The following is a 27,641-nucleotide window of genomic DNA, read 5'->3' as shown; positions in this document are numbered from 1 at the left end:
TATTAGTATTCTTTTATAATCTATTATTTTGTCCAAAGTTCATGTATTACTTTTGAAAGTATGTAGATTCAGAATGAACAAGATATTAATAACCAGTCTAGTTATGACTAGTATTTCAAATTTTTTATATGCTTAAAGAACCCAGGTTTCATCAGTAAATTAAACAAAGTGTTCTTAAACTCGTTTATTCAATTGCTATTAGCAGCAGTGGAACAAGCAATAGTTTCTATCCACATGCTTATGCAGAAAATGCTTACCAGCTGTTGTTTTTTCTGTGTACCATTATGTCATACAGTGCGAAATTCTACCAAAACAGCTGACAGAGCATAAACTAGATGAGCAAGAATGAGAGATTTTTTTTTAGTTACCTTCAAAAATTGATTTGTCTACTGTGATATCTTCTGTTTCAACTTTATGATTAACTGAATTTGATGTGGTAAATCCAGTCTTATTATATTTAGAGTATAAATACATCAAGACCACCATAATTAAGCTATATTTTTTTTTTTTCAGGAAGATTATAATTTACAATTTTTATACTAAATTTTGGTAATTGCTTTTTGCCAAATATATACCACAGTTTAATGACTATTAAAACATTTCAGAAATGTTTTACAAATAGTACTAAGATTCTTGGAGTTTTTGTTTGTTTGTTTGTTTTGGTTTGGTTTTTTTGAGTTTATTTTTGGATCAGCACTTGGAGGATGCCTATCTGAGAACAAAAAACTCTCCATCCCCCAGAATAAGAAATCAGGCAAACAAGGCAAAAGACCATAATTCTACAATTTTGATATTTGTGAATATTTTAGGACAGGCCTGTCCAACCCTCAGTCCATGGGCTGCATGTAATCTTCAAGCAAATTCAAAGTCCTGGAGATAATTAAGCATATAGATATTGTAACGATCCATTTATTTTTAATTCTTTTCAATTGTTCTTGAAGAAATCAGGTTTCCAGACAAAAACAGTTCACTTCAAAATATCATTTTGGTGCTTTTCAAATACAAAAATGTGATTAAAAGGAATAAGCAAACTATTATCTAGGTGTATAAAAGCAAAGTCTACTTCAAGTGTACTCTAATTCCTCATTTTACTATAAGAAATAACAGATTAAAGGTACTTTAAAAGTTAATACTTATAGATTCCATCTTCAGTTATAAGTGATTATATTCAGTTTGGTTATAAGTGAAATATATGGGACGTAAGTCTGTATCATGAACGTACTTATCCATAACCATTGAAATTTTTCTGGAATTTTTAAGCGTCTAGATTAGCTTCCTTTTTAAATACCTGTTTTGTTTGTTTTTAAGTTTTTTTTTTTTTAAGTAAAAATATATTAGACATAATCAGATCAGGAAGTTCAATTTATTACAGCTATTGAACTAAGTTAATTCGTGTGGTTTCCTTTATCAGACATTAAGTCATCTTGAGATGAATTTCCATTTGTTGAAAAATACTTGAAACATGCAGTTTGTTATTTTCAATAACTGTTGGTAAGGTCCAACTCATTTTAAATTGCCATTCTAAAAACGTTGTTCATGCTTTGACAACTATAGATACTTATCTATTTACTAGCATATACATTGTAATTGAAAGCAGTAGGTTGGCCTAATGAAATCTGCTTCTAAGATTGCAAGTCACTTATGCTAAAGTTCTCTATGGACTGAGTTACTTCTTGAGTACACACATTTTACTGAAAGTGAAATATAATGAATTATATAGTATTTGGGTGCTTGTAAGTAATTTGCTTTTTTAATTCTACTGAAAACTACACTAAAATCACTTGTAACAAAACTAGTTCCAAAGAAATTGTTTAAATACTGTCATGCGATGTTAAACTAACAGATCTGGTCAGTCTAGATAGTCCCCAGAGAGATAAGACAGTTAAGCTTGTTTAGATCTATTTTTTCAGGGGTAGGCTGAGTAGATGTTATTTCATAGATGAATACAGGAATGCGGTTAAGTTCCATTCTGTGTAAATATGATTTGCAGAAAGTTTGTAGTAGCTATATTTGACTTCTGATTATTGAAGACATTTTAATTGTTGCTTAAGTACAGCCCTTTGCTGAGATCTTGCATCACCTTCAGAAAGAAAATGCATAAAAAAAGCCCACTGCACAATCAACTCATGTTAAAGAATGAAAGCAAAAGGAAACAAAGCTTTTCTCTTCTGCCAGTCAAAATAAGAATTGTCACAACTGCTTTAGAGCAGGACATCTTACTCACTGTTTTGTTGTTTCACAATCAACAAATATGCAAGATAGTTCCATCCTTGTAACAACAGAAACGTTCATTCAATGGAAAAAGTCCTAAAGCAGGAGAGCATCACATCTTCACTTTGGAAGGAACGGGCTCTGTTAAAGTACAACCGTCCTTCCTCACAAGAATTTAGTTAATCTTTAACTTCAGAGACAGAAGTCTAATCCAAAAACTGGCAAGTAAGCCTTGTGTGACAATATAGACAACAAAACCCACTGCACAACATAGGGAAGAATCTCTGATCAAGACACTACAAAACAGGACCCCTGAGGGAGCGTTTAATGGTCATCACTACTGCAAGAGTCAGGACCACATACCTTGGGTCTGTGCTAGCAAATTAAGCCTGCCTCAGAACATTCCCAGCCTCTGACACCAACTAGATCACCACATCCTACCAAAAGTTTGAGCTGCAAAAGATGGAAGCTGCCAACCAAAATTCTTGAAATTTCTACTGAACCACTTGTTGAAAATTCTACTGAACCACTTGTGAAAGTGCTATGTTGTCACTAACACCATTTAATTTACTAATACATACGCAGCTTTTATTTTCCAAGGAAAGCATCATTCAATACAATAGTTCCACATCAGCCAACATGAAGTAGGAAGAAATCGACCGCAAAATCATTTTAACCCCATCCTCCGTAGAAGTATATATATAAACAGAATCCAAAGATTGAGAAGCTGACTTAACTACAGCTACACAAGCATTACAGCTACGAAAATCCACAGTGGAAGCATCGTGTCTAAAACACATATCACAAATGTATCATACAATACTACTTGCACAGGTACTTAAATTAGGAACTAAGACACTGCCATGTTAGTTTAACATTAGTGTAACATCAGTCTGTTATGCAGTCTTCATTCTCCAGAAGTCCAATCATTTTATCTTTTATACTTGTTTATGTGAACATTGTTATTGCTTTCACTCACTACTACAGGAGGAGCAAAGACATGAACAGCACAGACATTCATTGCCACAAAAAATAAAAACAAATGGCAGAATGTTTCTGACACACTCCTTAATTCATATTCACAGCTTTTAGTCAACATGCAAAGTTACGACACATCTGCCAACCAAACTATACACATCTTTAGAAAAAACTTACATAGTTTACATCGTAGTTTTCAGGCAATACTTAAAATCCATCCATTTTGCACTGTATATTTTGAAAGTCTTTAGACATTAAAAAGCAATAATTTTTTTCTAAATATTTCCATTTGGCATAGAGATCAAACTGTGTTTTTCCCATTTAGTTTATAATTCTAATCCATTCTTTCTCTGACTGATAAATGGATTCTCAGGAATTTGTAGCACTAGTTTTGCGATCTAACCCAGCAGGCAGCTAAGTATCACGCAGCCATTCACTCACATCCCCTTCCCAGTGCAACAGGGGAGAGAACCAGGAAAAAAAAAGCAAAAAATCTTACTGCTTGAGATTAAAAAAACCTATTTACTAAGACAGAAGAGGAAGAGAAAAAAAAAAAAAAAAAAACAGTAATTATTATAGTATCATATGTATTTACCAAACAAGTGATGCACAACACATTTACTTACCACCTGCTGACCAATGACCAGCCAGTCCCCGAGCAGCAGCTCCCCCCTTGGCTAACTCCCCTTAGCCTTCAGGCCAGCTGCTCTGGTTCATTCCCTCCCAGCTCCTTGTGCCCCCAACTCCCTCCCTGACCAGGCAGCATAAGATGAAAAGCAGAAACATTCTTGGCTCTTTGCAGCACTGCTCAGCAACAACTAAGACATAAATGTGTTATCAATGTTGTTTTTCTTCCAAAGCTAGTACAGAGCATTGTACCAAACTGAAGGAAACAAACAAACAAACAAACAAAAAAACCTCCAGAACCAGAATAACAACATATGCTGGTCCACTTACTTACACTTTCACTGAACAATACTCTAGCTTTTAGCTCCATGGCTTAGATTAACACCAATCACAACCATGAGAACTATAGATACAATTACAATCCTCTCTCCTTGCTGTCCTCCAGCATGCTTATCCAACTAGCAACTTCTTGCCACGCAAATCAGGAAAACCTAACAGCAACATATCTATCATAAGCTGCAAGCTGCTCTCATCAACATCAGTACAGACTTTATCTGATGTCCTTAGTTCTAGTCTTAGAGTTCAGACAAACAAGAAACAAAAGTGTACAGCAAAAGAAGACAACAACAGTACCTTCTCACAGAATACAGGCACTACATACAAATAATAAATAATTTTAAAAATATCTTACCCTTTTCTGATGAGCAGCAACAATTCAAGAGTACCACTGTCTATCCAGAAAGATATTGCTCTTTCAGCTGGTGAGGAGGGGTGGATTTGGCTCCACTCCTCCTGGTCAATCAGGTGCATTGCTTGTACCTGAGCTCCCTGTTAGCCCTACCTGGTGTTCAACCGTTGGTATGAAAACAAACAATGATAACCAAAAAAAAAAAAAAAAAAAAAAAACTTTTTGCCAATTACTCTTCCATCAACAAACTCCATAAACCAGTAACACCAAGGATAATCTGGATCTTTCATAAGAATCAGATATATGTTTTGATAATGATCAGATTGAGAGTAAGCAGATGAGAGTAAGAGAAAAATCATTCTCTCTTCAGCTCATCATTACAATGATAAACTTACTTCAGTAATTGGATAGGCCTTGTGATACCTGGAGAATATCTTTTACATAAATTTAAACTTCTCAAAATGATGAGAGATACTGGATTACCTAAAGTATAGAGTGGTCCCAGATCTCATCGGAATTGTTCATTAATAAGCTCATACCTTGTCCAGCTTTATGATTCAAGAATGGATTTAGAAAGAAGAACCATTCTTGTCACAATGTATGCTTCTGTCAACATTGGAAATTTATTTACTGACGTGAGATTTCAGGTTCTTCTTATATCCTGCACAAAGCTACTGTAAGCTTCTGCTAGCATTATTTTTTCTGATTATTCTTTCATGGTGGACTGAACTTATATGATTTAATATATAAAAAATACATTTTTTTAATATTAAAACAGAATTGTTCTGTCATTTTTCCTTTGTTACCAAAGTTCATTGTGTAAAATATGCAAAACAAAAAAAAAAAGTTTTTAAAATGCAAGATACTTTAAGAAATAATTTAAAAAAAAAAAGTCAAGAGTACATTTTTCATAGATTTCTCCTGAAATTTTGTTTTCTATTGCCAAAACTTGTGAAGATGGCTCCACACATCTTACCACTATCAAGCATGCTCTCTCTCTGTAGGATGAGGTACACCGTAAGTTATTTATAGACAACTGTTATTGTCTTGACATCATTTGTTTACAAGTAAATCTTCATCCAGGTAACATACACCTCACAAGTCAGAACTTCCTTAAATCAGCATCTTTGTTGTGAGCGACCCACATCAAAATAGATTTTTTGTTTTATTGATGTGTGAAATTGAAATCCTTTATGCTTTCAAAATCTCAAGAGAGAACAGATTCAGTGAGTGAAGCAGATCTTGTTTGTTTTCAAAAATCTTGACTCATCAGCTGTCTAGCTGTTCTGCTCAAGCACCCACAAGGTTGAATAAGGTTCCTCAGTGTGTAGAAAAAAAATAAAGATCAGGCAGATTTGGAAGTGTGCAATAATCAGAAACTTAAGTTTCCAAAATACCATTACTATTTTTGATTTTTTTTTCAATTTTCAGGAGATTATATCTAGATTGTTCATTAACAAAAGTGAATGTGATAGATACTTCAATCAGTTAATATGATTAAAAGAGTGTAATGTTTGTCAGTTGAAGAAACAGACAAAAATATTTTTCCAAAGTAATTTAAACTGATTGATTGATCATTACAAAAATTTCAGGATGGAAAAATATAACCATTGTATATAAAGTATAATAAGCCTCATCAATCATCATAGATCATAAGGACCTGGCTAACTTTCAATAAATTGCAGTAGTGGTAATGTTTTGTTTTGGTCTGAGTTTTTTGGATTTGAGTGGTTGTAAATATCATAACAGTATGTTTTCTTAAAATGATGGGGAAAAAAAATATACAATTGCTTAATGAAAGATCAGGTGATACCCAGTAGAAAAGGAAACAGAAAGTTGAAAAGCAAAGAAAAAAACATCTCTGCAAAATATAATATTTTCCTTTTGAAAAGCATCTTGCAGCATTGAGCAAAATATGCTAGTGTGCTCTGATAGTTCTCGACAATTCTAGTGAAGGAAAACAGGAAATTTATTTTACCTGACTAGTGCATATATGAAAGTTACTACCATTTACTTCATATTACTTCCTCATGAATTTATAAGCCCTAAATTTTCCTTGACTTTTAGTTCTGAATTTGAGATAGTAGCACATAACAGCTAAGTTCCATTTTGTTTAGTCAATGTACATTTTACATATTTTAAATGAAAACTATAAATCAGTATACTAAGAAAATTGATGCAGAATCAATATAGAGATTTCTTTGAAGTGTCCAGAGGAGTTTTTTAAGGGCTAAAATGGAACAGGATCTTTTGCTTGGGTTTATGACACAAAACATCACTGAGTTGAGATCACTATTTTGAATGAGTCTGAATATTAGTTTGAAAGGATTCAGAAAATTATTCAAATACTTCATACAACTTTTTTTTTTTTTTTTTTTTTTTTTTTCCCCCTGTTAATAAACATATGTTTCTTCTCAGTGTTAGATTTTTCTAACCTGGTGTTTTTGCCGCGTCTCTACATACTTTTTACTGTCATGGTCTCTGATGATTCCAGGAGAATTTTTGGTTCAGGAGATTTGAAATATAATCATCAGAAGTAGTATACAGGTTGCCTTAAAGTCTGTTCTCAGGTTTGTTTTGGTCTACATTTGAAATTCAGGTTACTGTTAAAAAGATTTCATGTTCTCACTTAGGGAAATCATTTGTGCTAACAAAGTACTTCCTCTGCTTTACTATTGGTCCCTATGGCAACAGTTTCAAAAGACAGAATATAACCAGGTCAAATGTTCCACTTGTTTTATGTTTCTATTGCTCTTTTTTAACTTCTTAATGTCTTTTTTAATTGAAATGTATTTTTAAAGTTTTGTTACTTACATACATAAATTATATATATAACAACTATTTGGAAAGTAATGTCTCCTATTTTACAATGTTGGCCAGCAACATCAGAAGTGGATGTTGGTGGTATGGCAGTAGAGGCTGAACCTTCCCATCAACATTCCATTTTGTTTTGTTGCCATGTGATGAATGGCAGCAGAAGGGCAGTCTGGCAAACTGCTTGAAGTGGAAGTACTTATGAAGAAAGGGGTGTCATTGAATTCCTCCGTGCAGGAAAAATGGCACCCATTGACATTCATCAATGCTTTCTGAATGCTTATGGAGACCAATCAAGTAAAGTGAGATGGTAGGAACTGAGCTTCAGCAGTGGTGACAGCAACAGTGGATCACCTCCACAGAAGCAGATGTATAAGAGCGTTGCACGCAGGCTCTTGTTTATTACTGGTGAAAATACATAGCTAATGGTGGTGACCATCTTGAAAAAAATAGTGTTTTGTAGCTGAGAATTTGCTGTTTCAAGTACCATTATTGTGCTCTTCGTATCTATTTTGGTTTCCATGCAAATAAGCATGAGGCATTACTTTCAGAGTAATCTTCATAGATGTGGCACTGGAGAGCTCCTCTTCACTCACTGTAGTCCAGATAAGCCAAAAGTTCAGACATTCATGGTGTAATGCTTCACTTTATAGCAATCACTTTTTGGAGAAAATTTAAAAATATTAAAAAAATAAAAATAAAAATCAACTGTAAACCTTTAAAACAGTTTGATAGAAACACTAAATAATGTGTTTCATGTTGTGCCCTGCTAGAAAAGAACTGTTCTGTGGTATTTGTTTAGCCAGTGGTTTGTTTAAAAAAAGTAAATTTAAAAAAAAAAAAAAAAAAAAAAAAAAAAAAAAAGCTTATCAAAGAATATACACCAACAATTTTAACACTAATTCAAAATTGCTGTGAATGATCTTCACTATTAATGGCTACATTAATTTAATTCAATAACAAGAGTCTTCAAAAGCTAAAAGATCAGGCCCTTAAATATTTGAGTAATACATTTTCATCAGCTTCACGATAAAGAAAAAATGATTTTCCAGTCTCCACTTTCTAAACTCTGCCTCCAACAATATGCTTTTCTTCAAATTCACTATCACAATCAGAAGATCTTAGGGAGTATTGCAGCCACAAGAGAAAAGAAATAGAAGTCCAGAAAATGTCTTATAACAGAATTCAGAAGGAACAGGAAGATCGTTAGAAGGAAAAAAAAAAGGTAAATAACCATTCCTTGTTTCATCTCATAGGAAAAATTACTCCAGCATCTGAATTAAGTATTGAATGCTAACATCTGAGCACAAACCTGCCACCCATACATCCTCTTTAATATGAACAGTAAGACACTCAAGCGGACAATTTCAAAGAAAAAAATTTGTCTTACCAATCATAATTCGGAATCAACATGTGGCATTAATGTCATTGAAAACGGTGCAAAAAAATCTGAAAAGTAATTTACAAAGTTAGAATACTTACTTAGAAGGTTCAGAATGATTAGAACTATAATGCCTTTAACATTTTGGGGACAGACAATAAACCGTAAGTGTTGTTGGAAGATTAAATTATGAACATTTATTTCTGCCTGCCAATTTCACAGAAGTCATTCTCTGACCAGCTATTGGTCATTACAGATATGGCACTAAACAAGCTTCTGGTCCATTCAGGCATGGCGCTAATTATCTACCCTGTCTTATTGTCCTAAAGATAAGAGTTCCAAAGAACAAATTGAAATAACATTTAAAATACTCATTCAAGTTAAACTTTACAAAATAGAGTATTGAACCTTTTTATTAATCTGTAATGATGTCATTTTACTTACATCTTCAAAGTATATGCCAGCTTTAATTTTTTTTTTTTTTTTTTTTTTTTTTTCCTCTTTTCAAGGGCTTTCTTCTTTTAAGAGATATGTGATACAAAGTTCTGTCAATGTATCAAGCACAATAAGTCTATACAGAAAAAAATGTGTTTGAGTGTTAGTTCTCTCTGGTCTACACTGTTTATAAGGAAAGACAGCTCATATATTTCTTGTTATTAATAACTAAGTGTGCTGAATAGCAAAGAAGGAAACTTTCCTCTCACAGAAACCTTTTATCTTGACTCAGCCGAAAGTTAATATACTATAGTCTCAGCTAATAGATGATCAAAGACAAAACCCAGTGTGAGGATTAAAGAGAGTTCTGCTGTGACCATCTTCATATATTCTGCACAGCAAGGTATTAATGAAAGCAAAGATAAGTCCAAAAAGCCAATATTGATTTAAAAAATGAAACCATCTTTTCATCTGAAATAGGTGAATATGACAAAATGTCACCACGCACTTGAGAAACAACAATGAGAAGATAACAGCAGGAAATTAATTAGTTTACAGAAAAAGTGAAAATTTATTATATCAGGTACTGATTCAGGAAGCCAACCCTAGTCAGCAAAATACTTTACTGTATGTTTAACTACAAACATATTCATAAGTTCCATGAACTTGTTGGGTTATATCACACTCATTAAGTTTAATATTAAAGAACTGATTAAAGCTTAATACTGTTCTTGCTCAACTCAATAGCTTCTGTTGTAAACTACAGAAGAACTAAACTGCTTGATCCTTGCTTATAATTTCCCTTTAAAGCTAGTGTGCTAGCACTGTTTCTTCTTAGTCTTATTCAATTTTCTGTTGTTGCTTTTTGTTATCTGAATAATAAAGCATTATTGTAATATTTCATTCTTTTTATTTACATCTAAAAATTAAGTTTTCAAAGATAGGAGCTATTGTACATAATCTTCAATGTGGAATACATATATTGGCTTCGTAGAAGTCCCATGTATTTTAAAGAATCCAGAAGTGTTTTTGTTTTAAGAATTATTTTCCATTTCAGCTGTCTTATAAAGATTTCTGTTTGCTTAATTCATAAAAAACTGTTTTGTTTTGTTTTCCTGGAGTAAACAAAACTATCAAATATTGTTCATGTACATACCAAGGATGAACACTTGTATATTTCAGACTAAATGTACTATGAAAATAATTTTTCTAGAGAAATGTCTACAAAAAGCACAGACGTCAGACTGGAACACCAAGGGGATGGTACTATGAAGAAGTTATCACGAGGCATTTAGACTGCATTTATGCTTTACAAGTAGCACTGACCCTCACAGCAAATGAGGCAAAATTTGAGGTTGTGAATTCCTCACTGTAAGTGCAAAAAATTGTTTTTCATTATCACAGAAGATAAGAATAGAGGCTGAAAACTGTTCTGAAGTAGCCACTGCACTGGAAATCCTTATACATTGTAGTTTGGTTTTGATGATTTAGTTCACAAAACCAACTTGTACGTACTGTATGTCAAAGATCTATACTCTTAAAAAAAAAAATTTTTTTTTTTTTAAAAAAGGTTTTTATTCACATGTATATGGATAGCAAAAAAAAAAAATCCAGAAAAAAATATATCTTAAATTTTCAATTATATTTTAAATTTTAAAGATTAAGCAAGAAGGAAAGTAACAATTGCAGAAGGAATTATGAATGAATATATATAATTAGGCATATATATGAATACATATGCAATGAGCACGTTAGAATCAATATTCACCAGTGATAGATGTGAGATAGTCATCAAATATAAAAACTAATACCAGCTGAGTACACAGAAGAACACAATTATAAATTAGACAGCTATATCTTATACCATTTCTATTTTTAAAACCCAGAGAAGGTCAAATTGGCTATAATAACAAACTTTTTTAAGTTATGCCTTCTGTATGTTTTGAAAACCCCAGTGATGTGTCAAATATTCAGGCAAGCATAAAACTCAAAAGTATTCTGCCAGAGAAAACCTACTACTTCCTACTGGAAAGAATTTAATGTATACATCTGAATTCCTTTCTCCACAAGGCAATACAGTTACCGGAGACTGAGAAAAGAAAGTAGTGTACAGAACACACTTATGTTTTGTGTGCCTGTCCGCTTACAGACTAACGATGGGATGCATGCTGACAGGAAAAGCAAGGTAACTTTTAGTTCAATAGAAACTCCTACAGCTTGTAAAAGTAAAGGTACTTAGTTCAATTTTTTTGCCCAACTAATTCTTAACAAATAAGATTGATATTTCCTTTGATATTGCAGTTGATTACGTCACTGAAATTTCCACTTTCCTTATCAACCATTTTGATTTCTATTTGTTATTCCTTTTCAGGTTTTCATTTCCTTTCTTTTCTCACACACGCTTTACTGAAATAATAACATCAACCAAAGGACTTCAGTAATCAGTGCAAGAAAAGTATTTAGAAGTATTTTATTTCTTTTGTTTCAGTTTTGGATAAGGATTTGGAGCTATATAATACAAGGCACCAGGGTTATTTAATCCTTTATTTCACATTTCTGATTTTTGTTGTCTTTTTTTTTTTTTTTCCCCGTTGTTTGTTTTCTGAGTTCTGCTCACAAAGAAGCAACAGGTTCTGGGTGATACCAGACAAAGCATTTACAGTAGGCCAGTAGTCGCATACAGTAAGAAGAATCAAACACATCCATGTCAAACTCACCCAGCTAGCAATGGGGTTCTCTAGCTATACAGCATTCCTTCTCAGGAAGTAGCCTAGGTTCCAGCAATACTCTTCCCTTCAGCATCTGAATCTTCCATGAGCCCAGGGAGACTCTGCTGTGGGTCCACACCTTCTGATCATCTGTTAAACACAAATGCAAACAATTTGCCTGTGCTCTCTGCATCAAACATACCCTTTCACCAGGTGCTCAATTACTGATTCAACACCGGATCTAACAGTTCCCCTTATAGAACTGTGAAGTAAAACAGTGAACTTTACATGAAATGTTTTGGTAAAATTGTAATAAACTTGACTTCTTTTGTCTATCTGTTGATAGAGACTTCCTACTCTGCTCTACTAGCATAATACACATATTTTGGAAACTCAAATACATGATATAACAAGCCTATTATATTATAACTTGCATTGAATCTATTATACGTATATAATATATGTATAATATAAAATATACATAGATACGTATATTATACACATGCTACCTGATTTTTCTTAGAAGCTATTGTTCATACAATCCTTCCTATTTGAAAATCTAGATAAGGAGATCCTCTCAGCATCCAAAGAATTATATTCAACATATCAGCAGTGGAAGTCCTGAAGATAGCTTTTTCAGAAGTTAGGTACTTGCACACATTTCATTCTGTTTGTGGAAATCACTAAAGCACAAGGAAATTCTTGTGAATTTTAATTCAATCCAAGTTATACCAGATGCGAGTCTTGTCTTAATATTCTATAACAATTCTTCAACACAGTTTACAACTAAGTAACAAGTAGAAGACACAGATTTCAAGGCCTCTTTAGACAGAACTGCAAAAAATTAGCTGACTGATTATATCAATATAAGCATTCTGAGGGTATGCCCTTCTGTGCCACAGCTTGTACCAAATATTATATAAAAGAGATTTATGATAAAAGTCACAAAGCTATCAAATTCAAGGCGAGGAAAAGAACTATCTGTCATACTCCTTTAAAAATAGTATTTTTCTATGTACTCTAACTCTTATTTAATACAAATCTGAATGTGTGATTTCCATGAGAACAGCATATCAAAGATAATTTTATAGCTTTTTAGTTGAGCTGTTTTATCTAAAAAAACATCACCTGAAATTATGCTTATATTCATAATATAATATTCATACCACGCTTATTAAACCTCCATTTTTACAAAACTGAATAAAGTGTATCTACTTGTCATTTATTATATGATGAAATCACTGAATATTTTATATTATATACTGCCTTTTCAAATTTCTAGGTATTTGTAATGTTTACAAGGCTTTCCAGATATTTTGGATACACTTCTCTATTGACTTTGGAATAATGCAGATTAGAAGCAAAACATGACCTCTTAGAATGATTGCGTTTCATAATCTGCCCTCTACTCTGAAAGAACTGACAAAATACATAGAATGAAGCTGAAGAGTTTATGACTGTCTGTGTCCTCTTGTGCAGAACTTCTTTTTTTTTCCCCACATTGTTCTTTTATTCCTTTACCCTAAAAGATCATTCTGATTAACTATTTCCTCTTTGTATCTGTGAGAATAAAAGAAATATCATTGTGTGGTTGCATATGAGAATAGAATTTTAAAATATTCCACAAATAGTGACAGCTAAAACCCAAGAATAAGCATAAAAGAACTTTGATAAAGAATAACATTTGAAAAAGTCCCTGTAGTCTACTTGAAATTAAATAAAGCACAGATGCTGTTATTACATAAGATTACATAAACAGAGCAAGATGATGTTGAATTACAATGCATACACAGAAATTTCATAGCTGTCATCTGCACTTTTTTTCTGAAACTACTGTCAAATTTATATTTAAGACACAAAATTGTTAGGAAGGCACATATATTGATGAATCTTAGGTATGATATTTTATATTTTACCTTTTTTATGCTTCTATCATCTAGTGACAATAAAGAATGTTATCTTTCATTAAAAAAGCATAGTTCTGAATCACTGTTTTTAGATAGTCATTCACAGAGACAAACTCAAAGGCACAGAAAGACACCAAAAAAAAAAAAGTAAATTTTTCTATTGTTTAAAATAACTTGTATGTGTTAACAATGCTTTTAGCTTGGACTATATCAACCTATACTTCAGTATCAGAAAAAGGAAATTTGTTTTTTATTGCCTTCTTGTCACGGAGTTAACTAGATCAATTTATGCCTGTGACAGGGGGCAGTAGGCCCCTGCCCCCCCACCTGCCCTGGCCCCACAAAATGGGAAGGAAGGAAGGGAGGAAAAAAAGCAGCGGCAACTGTGTATGGAGGAAAACTTATTTTACTAACTATGATATCGGAATGCAAGATAACACAATATAATACAATCTAATTGAAATTGAGATTAATAAATCAAATAAAATAGGAGAGATAGAGCTCCTGAGACCGAGTCAAACCTGAAAAGCTTGGAACGGCTAGGAAAGCACCTCCAGCACCCACTGCCAGGCAGTAAGAGACCGCCCCACCCGGAAGGGTCAGATCCCATGACTTCCGTAATGTATAGGGATAGGTACCTGGAATTGGAGCATTAACACTTTAATTCCAATACATGATGTTTTGATGTGGAATACTGAAAAGCAAAAAACATAAAACCACGACACGCATACAGGGTGGCGTGTATGCCTTTACACAGTCTTGTGTAGCTTTTTTAGTTCAAGAAATTAGTTATTGCTCACACTGAAGCCTGTATGATCAGTACAAATCTCGTTACTCTAACCATGGTTGAGTCAGATCTGACCAGTATCTCTTGGAACCTTTGAGTTTCTAGTTAATTTGGAGCAGCATTTTTGCTGTAGCAACAAATTTAAAATAAGTCAACTTAAACCCTAAAATTTCCTAGGCATGTAAACACAATGAACTTGATTCAAATAAAAATATGTAAACATCAACATGCTAAATGAAGAAATGGAAATTTATGTAAAAGCCACCGAAACTGAATGAGTTTGAATGAATTTGTTATTAATTTTATTACAATATTATGTAATATCTTGCTGTTGAAATGAAAGGTCAGAGTCAAGAAGGTAAAAGGGACAATGTTGCTATCAAACTAAATAAAATTCTTCTACTTCTAAATGTATGTATTTCAGTCTTTTAGTTTAATTCATATTCATCAATATGCTTTTGAAGTACGTCTTTAACACTAAATAGAATGTTGACAAATAGTGCAAGTGGGGAACAAGAAAACAAGTAGCAAAAGCAGTTCTATAAGAATAGGCCACAAGTTATATCATGAGACATATATATTTGTTTTACTACAAAATGAAAGTGGGTTATCTCACTGAATACTGTCACTTGCCTTTCATAGTTTGTTCAAACTTTTCAGTAAGACTACCTAACTTTTCTACAAGACTGTTATTTTTTCAGCCCTAGTCTTGCATCATGTTAAGCAACTGTATTTACAATTATTTCAAACAAAAATAAATATAAGTATCAATCTTGTTTATATTATAATTGACATTTGTTTTCCTTTCTTATTATGATAACAATGATTTGTGCCATCTGGTCAAGTACCACTTCATTCATCTTTGATATTCTCCAGAACATCCTTCCCATTTATTTATTTATTTATTTTTAAATAAAACTTACTTAAAATCATACACCAAAATTTATTTAAAAGTTCTAAAATCAAAACGACCAAGATAGAATGCTACAAAATATTCTTAACATGCAGTGGCAAACTTCTGACTTCAATTTGAAAAATTTGGGCTTAAAATACCTAATCTCCTTATTTGCCATCTAAGTTCAGCTGTAATATTGCTATTGGAAAATGATATTGTTAAATAAAGGCACAGATATATTTTATACATTAGTCATTGCTCATACTTAATTAGCAAATTTTTATTATAATAACTGATACTTTTGTGGGTAGGAAAAAAATTTTGGCACATACTAAATGCTGACAAATATTGCCTCTTTGACAAGGTAATCACAAAAATAAATATTAGCGTACTTTTAAATTTGGCTGAAGATCATATTTGTATTATGGCCTATATTCAAAGCAGAAATTTACAACTTCTAAATTAGAAACCTTGAGATATTAAATATTTACTAAATGAAACACATTTCTGTTGCAGTCTGTGTTGAATTGATAAGTGTTAAATCATTTTGAGTATTTTGGAGTTAATTTATTTTGTCAGTTGGAAGACATTATTGACTCAACTGGCTTTTGTCTAGATTATCAAGATGCAGCTATCTACTTTGAGATTCTACTTGAAAGAGTCATCTACTTGACTGTAGTTGCTGATCATTTATAGAGCAGTCTGCTGTACTTAAAAAACTCTCAGTGAAGGAATTCAACTGAAGCATACATGAAATTCCTGTTTTCTAGAGACTTAAGAAAAAAAAAAAGTATTATTTTCCATGTACTAATGCATATAAATTTAGAGATGAAAATGAAAAGAGAATTCAGAATATTCTTTTGCATTATCAACACCATTCCAAGATTATCGAGGACACAGGGTGGAGTCATACTGACATGTGACTGATGAGGTGGAAGTAGGAATATGAGAGCCATTGAACACCATGAAGTTTTATAATATATCATCATTATGAAAACACCTGTGCTGAAGAACATTGTGCTGACACACAGAAAATCTCTTCTCTGTGCTTGACAGAATTTTCATTTTGCCCTGACACGATTAGAGAGGAGGACAACAGTGTCTGCCAGATAGTGTATATGGAAACTACATAAAAGACTTCTATGCTGATAACACATTGCAGATTTTTCTAGTAGAAGTGAGGCTGAAGGAAATCGTTCCCTTCTTTGAAGTCGCTGAACTGAAAAAGAGCCATTTCAGCAGGTATTTTTTAAGGATTTTGCAGTTCTAATCTTCTGTCTGTCTGCAAGATGAAAGGACTGAAGGTATTAAAAAAAGTTACTAATGACCTCAATGGGACAAAGCACATCTTCAGAAAGTCTGTAGATGAAACAAAGCTGTGAAGGATGGTTGATGTACCACACAGTTGTGCTTGAAGAATTCAACAGGCTGGAAGTGAGCCAGCAGGAACCTCAAAAATTCAAGAAAGGGAGATATGAAGCCTTACACGAGTGGAGGAATAATGCTATATGCCAGTACAATTTAGGGGATTACTGGTTGTAAAACAGTATTTCAGAAAAAGACCTGCAGGTCTTGGTATCCTAGTGGACACCAAGTTAAAAGTGAGCCAGCAATGTACTCTTGCAGGAGAAAAAAAAAAAAAAGGAACCAGAAGATTCTGTGCTAGGCAGTGAATCACCTTCAAATTGATCCTTCCCCTCTACTCATTCTCAGCCTTTCTTCATAAGGGAGGTGCTCGACACCTCTGATCATCTTCACAGCCTTCCTCTGGACTCAATCTAAGGTCTGTGTCTTCCTTGTGCTGAGGCCCCAGACTTGGATGCAGAACTCCAGCTGAAGTTCACTAGGACAGACTAGAGGGGGAAATCATTCCCCTCACTCTGCTAACCACTCCTTTTTGATGCAACTCAGGAAAAGACTGACTTTGACGTGGATTTTACAAATGTATGTGAACTTAAACAATTTTTATCTGCAACTGTATATGTTAGTCATGCTGTCTTGAAAAGATTAAGTACTTTTTTATCATCTCCAAAGAACATTCAACAAAAGATATACAAAGTATCAAACAAAGAAGAAAGATAGAAACCGCAATATAAACAAGCATATCCATTCTTCCAATTCTTTTATAGCTGAAGGTGCTAGACCTTCTCCTACTGGTTAGTATGGAGATCACAAAACTACAAAAGCATCTTGGATATTTTGATATTTATAGTCTGGTATCTACACAGCGTACTGTCCTGAAGATCATCCATTGTTTTCACATCTGAATATGATCATGCTTTACATTAAAATGTTATCTTTTGGCCTGAAAAAGTTTCTTCAGAGATATTGCATCTCCCTTATCTTTCCTCAGTAAAACTGATATACTTGAGAGATGTTCAGCAAATAATTGCCAAAAATAATATCTTCCAAAGAGTGTGAAATGCACACATATACAGAACATCCTTTCCTCAATATCATGATCTTATAGATCAGGAATAAGGCTCTCCCAGGTAAAGTACAAAAAGAACATTAATTCAGTTACTGACTGTAAATATCCACCACAGTTGAATATATAACTAGATATTTTTCTGTTTCATCCATTTTATGGAATGACTGATTCTAATACAATCAATTCAATTCTTTCCCTGTTTGTCCCTTTTGCTATTTCACTCTTCTATCACCTTTCCACTAATCTTTCCAATTGTAACAGCATAATTTTACTACATTACATGTAAGGTACAGCCTTACCACAATGATGATTCTTTTTTCACTCAGTTTATTATGAAGACAGAATTATTTATTCTTTATTATTTTACAGTTTTTATTATCTCCGTTACCAAAGTACCAAATATTTTTCAAAATTCCTGCTGGCTTGTGAGCTAACTACATAAAATTATGCAATACATAACTGAAGTATAGATATACTAATATTTTCTCTTAAACAAAAGCAGAGTCCTGGTATCCTGGTGTGAGACACCCTAGATGTCCTTCTGTAAGGGTGGGACAGTGTCATACAATGAGACATTGTATGTGTGCAATATCACATAAGCACTTTCAACAGGGGCAGCAATTAATTCATTTGCTGCTAAGAATCACTAGGAGGAATAGAAACTGCCCCATTCAGCCGGTTTGAGTTTGCTCATCCAATATTTCTGACTTCTCCTGGGAAGTCAGCCAGGTGTATTTAACTCTTTTTGAGTTGAGCCTACAGACTAGGCCCTTTCCTTTCGGGATACTGTTCTACTTAGTTGGTATTTGACAAATGCAGATTCTGAATTGTATGAGCTTGTACCCTAGGTGAAGACAGGTGCCTACTATTTAAGAAGAGTCAAATACTTGTACTTCAGAGAGTGCTTCTAGATAGCTACCTGATTACTATGGATTTTTGAGGATCCCCATGCTGATTTGTAGAGAACATCTTTTGATGCATTACAGATCACTCTTTGAAGACACTTTTTTCCTTTTTTCACTGTTTAAGAAATTCATAGGCTTGACTGTTTTTTCTTCATGTGTTCTACTGACAATTAATTGTGACATAAATGAATTGTGTAATTCTTTAACTATCACAGAATCACAGAAACACCAAGGTTGGAAAAGAACTACAAGATCATCCAGTCCAACCATCCACCTATCACCAATAGTTCTCACTAAACCATATCCCTCAACACAAAATCCAAACATTCTCTGAACACCTGCAGGATCAGTGACTCCACCACCTCCCTGGTAGGCAGCCCATTCCAGTGCCTGACCACTATATTACGCTTGTACTCGGAACTTCTCTGAAATCACTGTAACCAAAGGATTCTGCTGTAGCAGAACAAACAAATAACATCAAATATACTGGAATTTCAGCCAGGAGTGATTTTTATTTAAAAAGAAAAAAAAAGTAGCTTGTCAAGGTAACTGTATTTGGTGCCTTTTTTTTTTTTTCCTTTTTTTTTTTCTGAAAATATGCTGATTGGTAGTTCCATGACTGTGATTTTTCAGAGTTTAAAAAACCTCTGCCACTCAGAATAGGTTTACAAGCTTAAGTGAAATTGCTGTTTTTCCTGTGACAGAGATCCAGCATATTTCACAACTGAGTCACAATAAAAGTTCAGAACACAGCTTATCCACATGCCAAATTTCACATGGTGTTACCTATTCAGTGGCCAGTGAAGAAAGCCCAAGAGTCAACTTATTTTCAATATACTCTTTTTTTATAACTGGTATGACATGTAGAATTAATGCATGTTGATAATTAAAGTGCATCACTAATGATTTCCTAACTTTTCCTTCATTGTTATCCTAATGAGCAAACTTCTAGGTTGCTATCTTCACCATCACACCAACTCCAGCATCACATATTTGTATGACAAACTGATTCTACTGATAGGAAAGGGGAAGAATGATTAATCATGTAGAAAAGGATGTTGACAGAATCATTCCCACTTGGTATGAAGGTTATTTGTAAAATAGAATTTTTAGTTCTTGTCTGAGTCAACCCACCACTTCAGTTTGTCACAGTAACAGTCAAGGCAAGGCATCCTAAACACATGCACTGCATCTGTTAACATCAGTGCTCAGCACTTAATTAAACATAATTAAAGATTCAAAACAACAAAAAAGTTACCTTTTTAAAAACATATATATTTTTGTGGCTTCCAGGGGGGAAGACTTGTACCTTTTATTCATGCATTCATGCACTACTCTGTCCTAATATCTCAAATGTTGTAGTAATTTATGGACATATTAAAAAGTTGGAACACTGGGGAAAAAATGTGAGAACTGAGCAGCTAAGTGAGTTTAAGGCTGTTCTATATGAAATCATGCCAGAACAGTCATGCCTAGTCAAGAAAAACGGTAACAAATCTCAAATATTATAAAGGCAGCAGAGGAAAACATCTCTATATGTGACAGCACTAGCCATCTTATCCTCCAGTTTCAATATTTTCTAAATGCCCTAAATTTTTCTTTGTTCTTCTTTCCCATAAGAAGAAACATTTGAATATGACTCCAGCTTGATAAGCAACTTTCAATTTTGTCTTTGGAGGAGAATTTTTCAAATTAGAAATGTTGTCTACACATAACATTTAGTTTCATTAGATCTACATTTCAAATCAAAATCCAGTGATGGAGACCAAGGAGAAAATTCTCCTATGAACATCTGAGATATTTTGAAGTTTGTCCCATCTTCTTCAAAAATGTCTACTGTGAAACTTAACAGATTACAGCTCTCAGTGAACCCTTAACATGTTGAATTACACGTATGGGAAGCATTGTGCAAAACAAATGTAAAAAGACTTCTGATTAAGACCAAAGTTTCAAGATTTTTTTAGAAAAAAAGAAGGCATATAATTTGTAAGTCATGTATTATATTACTATTAACATTAATTTGAGCATAGACATATTTCAGTATCAATATGTAGCGTTCTCTGAATTACTCAGAGTTGCTATTTGGATGAAGAATAGCAGGATTACTTAAGTAATGCTGAAATATTAAAGAAATAAGTAGAAGTTATTACATGAGGGCAAATTTAACAAATCCAGTGTTTATTTTTATTTTATAGACTTCTGAAGAGATTTTTTTCAAGGAAGCATCCTTCCTAATATAAAAAATTTCTGAGATAGAAATGACTCATTAGAGAAATATGCTATCATTTTTATTTCAATTTTTGTTGCAATTTATAGAATTAATAAATTTTTAATATTACTTAGAGATCAGTCCATTTGTTCTTTTTTCAGTGTTTCCTTCCAGTGGGAGCAGTAGTCAAGTAATGAGTATCAGTCAAATAATGGTCATTCAAAGAATTTTTAAAAATCTTTTAGTTACTAAAAAAAACCCTTATTTATTTATTTATTTTAAGTGAAACATATCATTTGTGTGTGCTGTTTAGGGAAATGCTTAAAATATTTGTAAAGCTCTTCAGAAAGTATGTCATGGAAATCTGAAGGCTTAACAACCTAAATAACTATACAGAACACAGAAACTTTATAGAGAGAGTCAAAAATATATTCCATATTCTTTTGAAGTGGTTTTTGCTCCAATGACTGGAGCATTTAGTTAAACAAAATTGCTGCTAAAAATCTGACTGTACATTTTCTATCAAAGGTTGTTCCTTTTTAGGAGAGATCAACAGTGAGAAGGTTTATTATTTTTTTCCTCTCTTTTTGATCAGACATTTCTTTCTATTTTATATTACTAAGCATGCTCGGCATTTCAAATACTAGGTAATTTAACATTCCTTAGAAATGTAATATGTCAAAACATGTAATGCTCAAAGTTTCCCCAATACCCTACTAATAGCACAGATGTTGAAAGAAATTTAGACACTTTGATAAAAATTGCTGTTTTTTCTCTTAATACTTAGTATCATGAAATCTGTCTTCCACTTGGAAATAAAAATTATGCCAGTGTCTTCATTTTGTAGACTGCATCTTAATTCTATAATTTTGGTTTGTTACCTATATCCTCCCTGATATAATCCCACACATACTGAAGCTAATCTGGATAGAAATCATCTTTGCTTCAGAATTTCTACTGATCCTAACACAGGTGCTATACAAGTAAAACTATGATAATAACGAAGAAAAATTTTACAATGTCTGTTGCATCTTCAGCATTTTTTAAGCAGATGGAATTGTGCATCCATGTAATTCTTGCAAGATATAATTTTGTCGTTTCCTAAAGCTCCCAAGGGGTCCAGCCACAGAACTGGCTTCTTGTTAGCATCATTCTGTTGGAGGTCTGGTACTTGAAATTTCTTTAACTATCTACCCACCTCCATAGCATGTTTCATGGAAAATGATGATGAACTACAAAAAAAAAGTAAATTTATCTGTACTTAAAAACAATAGAATTATGATATTTCCACTATAACTGACTTTAAATCCCTCAGGTCTCTCAGTATGAACCATCAGCCTTGTAGAAGGAAGGCAAAACCTTCTGGACACGTGAAATTATTACAGACTTCTATTAAGGAATATGATGAATGTGCAGCATGCATGTCAAAAATTCCTTTGTTTCCTGCTACAATCAAATGCATATCATAGAATCATAGAATTACTCAGGTTGGAAGGAACCTCAAGGATCATCAAGTCCAACCGCAGCCTAACCATAGTACCCTAACTAACAATCCTCTGCTAAATCATATCTCCAAGCACCACATCCAAATGGCTCTTAAACACATCCAGGGACAGTGACTCAACCACCTCCAGGAAAAAGCACAAGTTCAGGCTAACGAGAAAATGTAATGGTCCAAGTTAGATTTCAGAACAGTATTTCTAAACCTAGAGTATTTGAAAATCTTAGTCATGCAAGGGGTTGATGCTGATAGACATATGAGTAAACAAAACGCAATTGCACTGATGGAAGGGAGTGGCATTACTATATCCCTGCTAGGCTTTACACATATTTGGGTTCTCATCAGTTACAACAGTCTATTTTCCAGTGTTACAAAACACTTACTAAACTAAGAACCTCTAAAAGAAGCCTGCAGAATTTACAATTATTCAAAAAAAAAAAAAAAAAAAAAAAGTTAATGTTCATACAAGTGGTCCTGTCCAACTCAGTGGGTGAGTCTTTCGAATCCTGCTGCACTCCAGGGGAATGACCCAGAGGAACAATACAGGACAATTTACTGAGCTTTCTAACAACAGCTAGCCAACTACTTCGAGGCAAAATTAAGGAACTTTCTAACAACAAGTTAGTAAGCATAACGGATTAGGGTTACTCGGCATAGGTGTTATTTTTTTTATCAACTACTTTAAGGCAAATTTAGGCAACAACTGCAGAAGATGATAAAGTAAAAGAAGATCGAGAGTAAAGAAGAGAGACAGAGAGAGTTAGAGGTAGATAAATTTCACCACTCCTCGATCCAGCGTTGTCTGGAGTCTGGGGTCTTTGTCTGCAAGTGGGTCGACAAAGGTAAACGTGCGTTTTCACTTTTATATAGTCCAGTTGGTCCAAACTCGCCTTCGGGTCGGCACACCACTTGCGTACTCGGGGGTTTTCCAACGAGGGTCCCTGGTGGTTTTGCACCTCCTCCTCCCTTTTCTGATGTTTATGAGCCATGAGGAGCCGCGACAGAAAGACAGTCTATGCACTCTGCTTCCAACCTTACAGCTTCCAACCTGAGTCGTTGAGACTCCATTCTTTCATTCTCCACCAGTCGTTAAGGCTCCTTGTTTGAGACAAGAAGATCCTTCTACAATCGTTAAGGCTTCATTCTGTAAGGCTCCATTCTGTCTCAAAGGCAAGCCAACTTAGTTTTTTAAAAGATGTGAAAGTACGGGAAGGAAGAGCAGAATGGAATAAAGTAAAGAAAGATAAATGAAAATAATAAAATCTTATCTATAACTTCATTAGAAAATTTGACTATGATGCAACTGGAGTTTTGCAGAGCAGTAGTTAAAGAAGGATTTTGTCGTGATCAATAAAAATTACTAATAGTTTGTATATGAAGAGCTTATTAAAGTCAAGTATCTTCCTGTGGATTTTACTGATGATTTTACTCTTCGGATAGTTATGAATCAGTAGCAGCTTCATCTCAATGTTCCAAAACTCCACTGCCTTTTCTGTGAAACTGGTGTATGAAACATAATATCCATTTGGCATAATAGTCTTATTAGGTAACGTCCAACTGCATTTCAGTAAATCACTCTACAAACAAATTATCCTGGAATATTTGTGACTCTCCTGTTTAATCCATATTAGTACTTGAAATAGAATGGCATTAAGTTTCCAGAGCAGCAATTGCTTCACATTATGTTTGCAGTATTAATAGTACTGGTTATGATTGAAACTTAATTCAACTTATGTATTGTTTTAGTCTGCAGTACATTAACAGCAGAATAATTAAAAAGTATTATGACCCTTAATAAATAAAGAGATAGCTATTAAGTAATAGGCTTATAACTGTGTAGTAATCTATACATTAAAAAATGGAACGTACTACTATAAACTTACAAAATGACTTTGTGCTCTGAATAAAGCAAAATAAAAAAATAAAAACATTAAATATATATATAAAAAGAACTCAATCATAATAGGTTTGTTCATTTTCTGAAAGCTGAGCAGACTTGGCACCTGCTCTCTAGTCCCAGTTGCCAACTGTATGGCAAATTTTTAGCTGTTGGCTTTGCCTCAGGAAAAATGCTTTAGCAGATAAGTCTGTCTGAATGTTTGTATTTTTCAGCTATCGCTGCCTCTGTGTTTTTATAGTTATATAGGCAAGATCAAAATAGTGTTCAGAGATTTAATGATTATAAGTTATTTCACTGGTAATTTTTGAGCAGTAAATTACCAGGAAGGTTCTTAAACAGTGTTTACTCTGAAACTACTCCTGTAAAAGTGGAAAAATGAAAAAAAAATCCTGTGGAAAAAAATTAACACTGGCATCTAGCTAGACAACCTTACTATGCTTCTTGAATATCAAATCTTACAGTAAATTTCTGGAGAGTCCTAATTAATTGTGATGAAACACAATCAATATCGAACTTATAAGCTTTTCTTGTTTTTGTTTTTGTTTTTGTTTTTTTTTGGGGGGAGGTGGGTTGGACAAATAAATTTGTTTTCAAGAAAGGCAATTTTCTTCTTGAAGCATTTAGTTTTTTCTGCCTGAGTTATTTGCCCACATAACATTTTCACGTATGGAAAACACAATTCATCCAGCCACACTGGAAAAGCCTTACTGATAACTGATTGTTTCACTTGATATTCATTCTCCTATAATTTCTCTCCCTTTGTTAGCTCTCTTTATATGTTCAGATACAACCCAACTCACAAACAACCTGTCTTTCTTTTTGAATTCATGTAACCAGTATCATGGAGCCAGCATGACTGAAGCCCTTGAACAATACAAACAATACGTGTAACTGATGATCAGTCCTATATGGTTATTTGATTGCTTTCTCTTTTGATGGAAAGGCATCATGGTAAATTCACTTCAACTTGTGCTTTTTAAAGTCCTTATTTTTTTCAATAATTTTAATAAATTGATTGCATTTTAATTAGGGAACTTTGAAAGCTATATAAAAGGAAACCTTTCCTTGAACTATTTTTCTCTATGCAGACTTATTTCCCAGACTGCTTTTCACTGTTATCACTAACAACAAACACATAACTGAGTTTGGTCAAAGGAACACACGGGGTAGATCTCCTTGGGAAGATCATTGGGAAGCTGTACCAAAGATCTGCCTTCCTTTGGGTATACATGCTCTTGACTGAATACAGGCTATATGGTTTGAATTTTCCACTGGCGAAAATGTTTTCTTTAGACATAGAGTAACTCTGTCTGCAAGCAAATTTTATACTTTTATCTGCCCAAGAATCAATAATACATACAAAATTTTCTTTTCTTGACTTGGCAATAGTCCTAAGGTCCTAACCTATAGCCAGAGGGTACGGCTGGCACTTGTAAAATTGGCAAAGAGCACTCATAATTTATTTAGTTGTCTTTTCTAATATCTTTATGTATGTATGTTTCTTCATGTTCAGGAAAAAAATTACTGGTTTTGTCTTCATCGACAAGAATAATATTTTGATTCAGATTATAGTAGTATATACCAAAAGAAGAACTGCAGTAATATAGTCAGTCCACTTGAATGAAATGCAGAAACATTCCTTTAGTTTAGCACAGATGAGTATGTTCAAGGAAAGCCTATGAGAATTCAAAACAAGAAGGATTCTTAGGGTTATATTTTCTTTCTAGACTTCCTGTAATTCTCAGTGACAGAGATAAAAATACTGTGTATACTGCTATGGGACAACATTTGGAACACAAATGACTAGGAAAGAGAGATGCTTTCTATTTATCAAAACTTAGTTTTTTATTAATATGGGAGAATATACATTAAAAAAAAGGAAGAAAATTTCTATACCCTCAGGTTATCTGTTGAATGTATATATATATAGATATATAGATATAAAATGAAACATAATGACAACAGATCAGCAGATACTAAAAGGCACTGAGATAAAAAAAAAGAAAGAAAGAAATGAAAGCAGAGGTGAGAACTGTCACTGAGAAGTGAAGAAATTAAACACTTAGTGCAATAAAAAGGAAAACCTTAGCTGACTGAAAGTCAGAATTGATGTATGAAACAGAAAAAAAAAAAGAAAAAAAAAACCCACCGCTTTTAAATATGTCTGCTTAGATATCTCAATGGACAATAGAAGTGGATGATTAAAATGCTATGTCCCAAACAGACCCCCTACAAGCCACAGCTCAGCCTCTCCTTTTATTCTCTCTCTTATGCATCTAGTCACAAACTGGGAAAGTTGTTTGTCTGTTCAAATTAAAGTAATTAAATAGTAGAGACTACACTTTTATATCTCTTTGGCATTCAGAAAGTGGCAACAGGACAGAATGTGATGTTAATTGCGAGAAGGAAAAAGAGGTAGGAGACAGACAGTCATCATTAGGAAAAGGACTGAGATTATTCTAAAGCCTGGAATAGTTGCAAAATTAGACTGGGGGAAAACAAACAAAACACAAGTCTTTGGCAATAAATGAGACTATTAATGTCTGCTTGCCAGTGTAGCCATAGTCTATTTCTAGGTCTTATCAAGCAAAATTAAAAGAATAGAAAATTCTGCAACCTTTATCTTGCAGCCAGATAAAACTTATTTTACTCTTTTGATATAGAATGTATTATTTATTCTGTCTCTAGTTATGCCAGGGAAACTGTATCAAAGGCAAAGAGATGGATCATCACAGCTATGATAGAGAAGATATAACAGCAAACCTGCCCACCAATATGCTCCCTATTTATTTGGTCTTGTTTTCTCACCAGATAACTTTGAAAAGCCCATTTCATTCAGTGCAATAAAAACTTTACAGAGACGCACATCTATCTCACTTCATTACGTGCTGCTGCGAGGACTTCATAATGATATGAATTAATTTACTTTTTATATAAACATTTGAAGTTTTGCTTCAGAATGCATAAGTCTATAGAATTGCACAGACATCTAAAAGCACAGTAAGAAGTGGTATAAAAAGAAATCCACATACAGGTATCAGAGCAATGTGCTTTCTTTCCAACAATAGGCTAATACAGGAAACTGCAATTGTTTTACTTTCTTTACCTTCTAAAGAAGCCCAAGAAATGGGCTTTGAAATATGTTTTCTGAGGTTAAGAAGTCTGAGAGATGACAGAACATAAGAGATTACTTCAAAGTGAAGACCCTTTCTGAGAGCCCCGTTAGCATTCATTTCTCATTAAAATGATGGACGTAAATGGCTT

The 27,641-nt window shown here is 33.5% G+C and overlaps 1 long non-coding RNA gene across 1 annotated transcript in view; it reads right to left on the bottom strand.

Moving 5' to 3' along the window:
• Positions 1–7,394: 7,394 nt before the first annotated feature.
• The window catches only part of LOC149918112 (uncharacterized), a 54,259-nt gene continuing 34,012 nt past the window's right edge, over positions 7,395–27,641 (bottom strand). The window contains exons 2-4 of the long non-coding RNA XR_016466380.1: positions 11,852–11,992; positions 8,709–8,767; positions 7,395–7,977 (exon numbers count right to left, since the gene is read on the bottom strand). This is a non-coding gene — a long non-coding RNA (uncharacterized LOC149918112). The remainder of the gene's footprint in view (positions 7,978–8,708; positions 8,768–11,851; positions 11,993–27,641) is intronic.

The sequence above is a fragment of the Phasianus colchicus genome, chromosome 4 (genome assembly GCF_987193195.1).
Source record: "Phasianus colchicus chromosome 4, bPhaCol1.hap1.1, whole genome shotgun sequence".
Lineage (NCBI taxonomy): Eukaryota > Metazoa > Chordata > Aves > Galliformes > Phasianidae > Phasianus > Phasianus colchicus.
Note: the sequence above shows the minus strand (reverse complement) of the source record. Positions and strands in the feature narration are given on the sequence as shown.